The sequence below is a fragment of the Lolium perenne genome, chromosome 5 (genome assembly GCF_019359855.2).
Source record: "Lolium perenne isolate Kyuss_39 chromosome 5, Kyuss_2.0, whole genome shotgun sequence".
Lineage (NCBI taxonomy): Eukaryota > Viridiplantae > Streptophyta > Magnoliopsida > Poales > Poaceae > Lolium > Lolium perenne.
Window position 1 is genome coordinate 26,293,474 of NC_067248.2, and position 6,548 is coordinate 26,300,021.

The 6,548-nt window shown below is 54.7% G+C and overlaps 1 long non-coding RNA gene across 2 annotated transcripts; it reads right to left on the minus strand.

Annotated features, from left to right (window-relative positions):
- Positions 1 to 4,327: 4,327 nt before the first annotated feature.
- On the minus strand, positions 4,328 to 6,329 carry LOC127298712 (uncharacterized). Of its 2 annotated transcripts, none has more exons than XR_011744660.1 (2): positions 4,820 to 6,329; positions 4,328 to 4,709 (listed from the first exon to the last, which is right to left on the minus strand). It is a non-coding gene; the product is annotated as an uncharacterized lncRNA (long non-coding RNA). The 2 variants fall into 2 exon arrangements; XR_011744661.1 differs by having other exon boundaries at positions 4,328 to 4,723.
- Positions 6,330 to 6,548: the final 219 nt, after the last annotated feature.

Consider the following 6,548-nt stretch of genomic DNA (forward strand, 5'->3'; position numbering starts at 1 on the left):
TTTGCGACGCAGGAGGAATTGAACCCGGGGGACAGGCTTGCCGGAGTAATCCAGAACTTGCAAGGCTCGCACTTACCACCGATCGGCACCTGGGGTCCGGTACGGCACGCCGGCCGCTCTGGACAGGGAAGGATTCGATGAACGGTGGGCGTCGCCAGAGTCGCGGCGGGGAATCGTAGAGTCGTCTTCGCGAGGAGGAATGGGCTCGGCGCCAGGATCTCCCACCGCCAACGCCTCCTCCGCCGTGGGGACAAGAGAGGACGTCGACGGCGACGCCGGCAGGGGCAGGCGCAGGGCTTCATGGCTGAGGAGGAGGCTGGGCGGGACGGATCCTAAGGCTAGGTGGTGGCTGGGGGTGGCCGCCGACGTGGGGTCGGAGGCCGGCGGCGCGCGGTCGCCAGAAGGGCCGCTGTCTAGGCCGCGGTCGCCGGTAGCATAATTTTTAAAAATAAAAATAAATTCAGGTGGTGCGGAGGTTCGAACTCATGACCTAGGACCGGGAAGCAAAGGCTTCATCCGATTGAGCTACCACGGTCTTCTATTATATCTAGACAGACATTATATATAAAGAGTAGTGTGGCGCCCCTCTCATGGGCGCCACACATGCTGCCACGTCGGATCGGCGCACCAGCTCAGCATCGAGGGCGCCACGTCGGCTGGGAGAGTGGCGCCGCAGGCACGGGCGCCACACTGCCATGTGCGGCGCCTATGGAAGGGGCGCCACACAAAAGGGTTATATGGGTGAAATAGTTTGCCCGCAGGGTCAGTCTGTGCTATAGTTGCAACAAAGGGTTATTTTTGTGTAAACCGCCCCAGCACGGTGACGAAGATTGTTCCTTATCCTCGTACCGGTACGGAGGCTGAGCTGACGTCCTGGACTAGCTGGTGAGTCCTGGACTGTTTCTTCAGGTTGGTTCAGCGGCAATATTTTGATGAATTACACCTGAATCTCAGGGGAGACATATTACGCAGCTCATGCGTTTTAACATCTACATATTCCATTCAGGTGCGTACGAGTATGCAAATTTTCGCCTTCCCCATATTCACACCGGACAATACGTTCGAACACATGGCGGGTGTTCGTGCCGTCGCCGCTGAACATGTTGCGAGGAAGTTCTTTGTCATCTGTCACGTGCCCGCCGCCGCCACTAGACCAGCGGCGCATGCCCGGTGACTCGGTGAATTCATTGGTGATGTACAACCCGAAGTCGCGACGTCGTGGCGCCGACGCCTGCGAGAACGTGGCGTTGGGATCGAAGGTCCCGTCGCTCTCGCCGAACTCGGAGGAGTACCCGACATGCCCTCCATATGCGAGAACTGCATATGCAACAGCGACGAAGGCTCTGTGAAGAATGCCGGCGATGAGGGGGAGGTGCTCATGCGCCCGGTGACGGCGTAATACCCGCTCCCAGCTTCGGAATACATTCCGCTGAGGCTGAGACATACCCGCGCCACCGCTGCCCACGTCGCAAAACTTTTACGGTCCGCCGTCACGATGGCGCAAAGTAGGGGCTTGGCCGTCCAATCCTTCCCGAGCAAGGTCGGCAGCTTCTCCCTGAACGTGGCTTTCTACGGCTTCGTCGCCCCCTTCTTCTTCTTCGGAGGCATGCTGGAATCAGCAGCGAGGTTTTGGGCAGAGCTAGAGTGGCGGGCAGGAGCTGGAGTAGCGGGCAAGAAAAAATGAAGTGGCGGACGGGAGGGGGAGAAAACTAGGGAATGGTTGTAGGGTTTAGGGGCCAGTGGCTGCTAGAAAGGTCCCACGGGAGAAATCTAACCTGTCACGAGATGCCGACGCACCCGATCCACGTCCGTCCGTAGGAGCGGCACGGGGTTGGCGGTGGTTTTGTTGGTCTCCAAAACTAGTAAACTACTTTTAGAATGCGTTGGTGTGAGCCCAAAATCTGATCAGCTCTTCAATAGAGCTATGGGGGTTGGTATGGGACGCGGCGGCGATAAAGATGCTCTTATAACCTACAAGTAATATGGCATGTATGTTTCCGGAACTCTACTGACATGCATTTGTCAGCTCAATACAATGTCTGAACTGCATATTACAATCATCACAATTTTACTATGGATACTATCCGTTTCCCTCTGATGTTGCACTGAAAACCTTTTTTTTGTTTTTTGCGAATGATTGCACTGAAAACGTTATGCGTGTACAATGTAGGAGTGCCAAAATTCACAAAACAGTTCTGCAGTGTACTAGCCCGCTGAAGCTGTACTGGATGCACTACGGCATGAGTTTTTCTAACCGTGCAAATCACACCTATGAATTTGTCGGATGTGTTACCTCTGGTCCAGTCTGTCGACGATTCAGACATTCAGTCAGGTTCACGGTGCGCTGCGCTGACTCGGCCTGTGGCCGACATGCATGGATCCAGCTCGACGAACCAACATGAACGTGACTGCACGTGCCGTCTTTCACTGCCGCACCACCATTTGCGACAGCATCGGCGGCGCCGACGTAGATTGGAACACTTCAATCCCGCTTAATTTTCTGCTGAAATTTCAGATTTGAAGTCGAATAAATTAAAATCGCATCAACATAGCTGCTCACTGGTTCTATGGGCATCGATACTAAACTCTCCAGTCGATCTTCGGTTGCGCAGTTGCGGCTAAGCGCATCTCCAACCGGGCTACCCAAACGGACAAACGGACATCAGATTGGTCCGTTTGGGTAAAACCAGCTCCCAACGCGTGGACCTAAACTAATAACAGACAGCTGCCGCGTCCGGAATGAGGACCAAATTTGCGTGGCTTTTGGGGCGAGCCGGACAAGCGCGTGCGTCCTTTTTCATCCGCGCATGTCCGTTCATGGCCCATTTGTCAGTGACAAAAAAAGTCCCCATATCATCTCTCTCCTCTATCTCTCTCCGTTTACTTTTTCTGCCATGGATACCTCCATTCTCCCCGTCGGACTGGAGCTCGCCAAGCTAACCTTTGTCGTCGCCCTCGCCTGGAGACTCCCGGCTCCGCCGCCTCCTCTTTTTTTCATTCCAAGTAGAAGTTGCCGGAGCCGCAATGGTGGTGGTGCCGCTGGAGCGGGCGCGGAGGTCGCCGGGGCAACCCGGGCGTCGGCAGCAGGGGGTGTAGCGGGCCGGAGCTGTCCGTGCGGTGGCGGAGCCGGCCGCGCGAGGCACGGGCGGGGGTGCCGCCGCCGCGTCGGCCACGCGCGGGCACGGGCGAGCCCTGGCACGGCGGCCACGGGAGAGCCCCTTCAAGCCCCGGGCAGGGCGGCCACGGCGAGCCTCGGCGCACGGCGGCGACCACGGGCGAGCCTCCGCGCACGCTGCCCCACGCCGGCCGCTCGCTCCGCCGTCGGAGCCGTCCGCCCCGCGCTGCAGCTCCGCCTCGGGCCGCGCGGAAGCTACACCCCACGACGCGCGCTGCGGCTTCGTCCGGGCCGCGCGGCACCTCCGCACACGCCGCCCGGGAGGGACGCGGGCGTCCCCGGCGTCGACCTCCATCGAGGCGCATCGCGGCGCGGCCTCGTGGCACGCCTGCCCTGCAGCGGTCCGAGGCGCGGCGCGGAGCTTCCTCGCGGCGGCGCGGGTGGGGCTTCCTCGCGGCGGCGCGGGCGGAGCTTCCTCGCTGCGGCGCGACACCTGCTCTGCCGCGGTCCGAGACGCGGCGTGGGCGGAGCTTCCTCGCAGCGGCGCGGGCGCGGCTTCCTCGCGGCGGCGCGGCTTCCTCGCGGCGATGGCGCTTCCAGGCTCGCACGCGGCCTCCGGCGAGGCAGGCACGTCATGGCATCCCCGGCCTCGGCCTCCAGCGTGGCGCAGCGCGAGCGCGGCGTGGCCCAGGCTAGCAACTAGTACTACTAGGAAGAAAGAGGAGAAAAAGTTATTTGGGTCTGACACAGCGTTGGGCATACTGTGCGATCCAAACGGACACCCGGACGCGAAACGCTGTCCGCCTGTCCGCGCGGCGACCCAAACGACTCGAAAGGACGTCCGTTTGGGTCTGTGCGTTGGAGATGCCCTAAGTGGCGCCCTGGTTCCCTCCTCACCTTTGCTTTGTGGATGCCTATCACCAGGTCGAGTCGCCGGAGTCAAGAATAGTGGCAGACACTCGCCGGGATCCCACCTCGCAAGCGGGCCGGAACTTCTGTACCATGGTCCATGTCGATTGTGACGACTTGTTCCACTGGCCCAAGTCTCCGTGCCCGCTCGTCTGTTAGATGTGGGCTAAATCACCGTTTCAACTTCGCTGCTGTGGCGTGTGCCAGGGATACGGTCCTACGCAGATCCACCATTGTATTCACGATTTATTGCCGCATAGCTGTTAGAGTATTGGCCCCTACGCACCAATCATTATAGACCAATTTAGACCTAGCTACACTACTAATAAATTGATCTTCTGAATTTGTACATAATAAACCAATAAGTCACCATCTGTACCATGTTTTCCCTGACATCTTAAATTTACCAACCCGAACCAAGCACTTTGAACTTTTCTATATATAAAAATAAATACGACTGACCTTGTTTCATGGAAAACCTTCCGCATCCTTCCTCGTCACACTTCTCGCCGTACATTGCCGCCAGCAGCTGCGACCATGCTACCAGTGTGGCTAAAAGTTGCATCGTGACCAAAATCCTCGCAGGGTATCTCCACATGTGCGACATGAGAGAGGGATGTCAGCACACCAGCTGCGACATGAATTCCTTCTTCATTTCGACTTCTAGCGCATGAAGATCACCCAGCTGAAACACCAACACTTATTTTGAGAATTAAAATTAGAGTCGTGATCAAGGAAAATACCTTGAGGAATTCCGAAACCAAAACTTCCATATGTTTGTGTAGCATGACATACATATGACATCTGAAGCAATTGGGTTTCCATTATATGGGCTTTGAGCTAGTACCAAGCCTGCAACCTTGTCTTTCAGTTATGGCCAGCAGAGTGCATCTACACGACCCTTGCTATGGCCAAGAAGTAGCACATTTTTCCTTGATCCCAATATATTTCTTCAATGCATTCATGTTTCTCCCATGCGTTTTTACTTAATGAATATTGCAGGACACCTTATGTATTACTCCTCCTCGATAGAAATATTACGAAAAGAAAATCATAAATTAATATCGTAAGTAGTACCCCACTTGGACAAATCAAAGAGAAATATGCAAGGTAGTGCGGCCAATGGTTCCAATAAATTGCAAAGAGATACCTAGCTGACGGATGAAAACCACAGAAAATGATGCTCACGCCATGTGTCATAAGGCAGCTTCATAATTAGAATTACCCATACTACAGAATGCAAAGAAACCAGCAGCCTCCAAGTCTCTTGCATATATATATATACAAGAGTGATGAGATTGCCGCTACATAATATTAACCAAGCCAAGCTTGCAACTTTCCTCACGGCGCTATTTATAAGCTGCTACTCTGTCTCTAAAACGCGAGATGACACCATCAATGCTCATCGTGCATAGTTCGCCCTACCTGACGGTGATTTGCAATAGTATGAGACATGCACATTATTGAGAATTTCACATAAACCAGCATTTATATGGCTTGCATTGCTGCATTGTAAGTATAGGTTGCATCATCTATATTAACTCTGACAAATGGCCCGATGCATTGCCATGTACACTGGTTGAATGTTAACATTCAGATAAAAATAGAAACATCATCAATACAGAAAAAAGAACCAGATATCATTATTCACAATTAACTACCCGTTCTAGATTATCAGGTGCCCACGTACTTGGAACAAACAGGAAACTAAGTTCATTCTGATTGAATCTCTTAGCTGAAACTCAACAGGTATGCTCCACGAAAGTAGTTCAGAGAAACTGAAAGAGTAGATCAGAGTTCAGTACACGGCGTAGACTGACCAGATAACAGTAGCTCTCCACCCAGTGCCTACTCAATACGCAGCAGCCACGGCCATCTTATGGAACTCTTGGGCAGGAGAAGAGAGGACCGCGCCTGCAGCTCGCTCTTGGCGTTGCTCCTGTGCCGCTAGAAGAAAGCCACGAGCTCGGGGCAGAACGGGAGGTCGCAAGCATGGCATACCGGAAGTATGACAGGAAAGGGCCAATCAGGGGCCGGTGTCGCTCGCGCTCGCGGTGAACGCCGGGGTAACACTCAATCTCACGAAGAGGACAGTAGGGACAGGGGCGGAGGGGCGGAGTAGCGCGAGAACTCGTCGGACGGCGGCGCAAGGGGTGGGCGAGCTGGATGGAGAGGTCGGCGGCAGCCACGCGCGAGGTGGAGCCATGGAGGGGGGAGGCGGACACACGCAGGCAGGTGGAGGCCGGGCGCCGGCGGGCGGCGGCTGCTCGCGCGTGAGGAGGAAATCGGAAGGAGGCCACACCATTCGTTTTTCATCTACGCAGTGGCAGTTATTGTAATTTTCATCGAAAATAATGGGCAACTTTAAAACGGACGAAATTTTGGGGAGAAACCTTCCTTCCTTTATTAGTAGGTACTAGCAAAAGAGCCCGTGCGTTGCATCGGGAAAACACAACAAATAAGCTGTCGGATAATACTTCCAAAAAAAATTCTAACATTGTCTTTTAAATGTGTACTGTGCACT